The following is an 852-nucleotide window of genomic DNA, read 5'->3' as shown; positions in this document are numbered from 1 at the left end:
TATATATATATATATATATATTTGTGTGTGGGGGGGGGATTCATGTCTGTGTTTGCACCCCCCCCATCACTATATCACTTGACAAACGGTGTTTGTGTGTTTACATTTCCATAACCTAGCAGTTCGACAAAAAAGACCGATACTATAAGCATTAGACTCGGCTGAAACACTTCAAGGCTCCAGCATGACTGCAATCGACTGACTGAAACAAGTACAAGAATGATGGAATACGTGTGCATGTATGTATGTATGTATGTATATGTGTGTGTGTGTGTGCGTGTGTGTGTTTATGAGTCTGTGTTTCTCTCCCATCACCACTTGACAATTGATTTTGATGCAATTACTTCCCTGTAAATTAACGGTTCGACAAAAGAGACCGCTAGAATAAGTAAAAGGTTTTGAAAAATAAATAAGTACTGGGGTCGATACATTCGACTAAAAATCACCGCAGTCTATTAACTGAAAGAAGTAAGAGGTAAAATCTATACCCATACATGCACGTATTCACATATATAGACATATTTATATAAGTATATATATATATATGTGTGTCTATATATATATATACAAATATACATTCATGTGTATAAATACCTATAACCATACTTATACAAATATATATACATATGTGTGTAGGTACGTGTAAGGCTATACCTACAAATATATATTAAGATTATCAATAAGTGACTGTGATTTATTCGTACATTTGAAGTTCTTAGAGAAGAGTATGAGTATCTCTAAGAATGGTTTCTCTCAGTGGAAAACTTACAAATAAAACGTCTTAGTCGAGGTTAGATTTATTTAATTAAGTACCATTATTATACTATGTGAATATATATATATATATATATA

Source organism: Octopus bimaculoides, chromosome 8, assembly GCF_001194135.2.
Source record: "Octopus bimaculoides isolate UCB-OBI-ISO-001 chromosome 8, ASM119413v2, whole genome shotgun sequence".
NCBI classification, from domain to species: domain Eukaryota; kingdom Metazoa; phylum Mollusca; class Cephalopoda; order Octopoda; family Octopodidae; genus Octopus; species Octopus bimaculoides.
The sequence above is the reverse complement of the archived record's forward strand: the minus strand, read 5'-3'. Positions refer to the sequence as shown.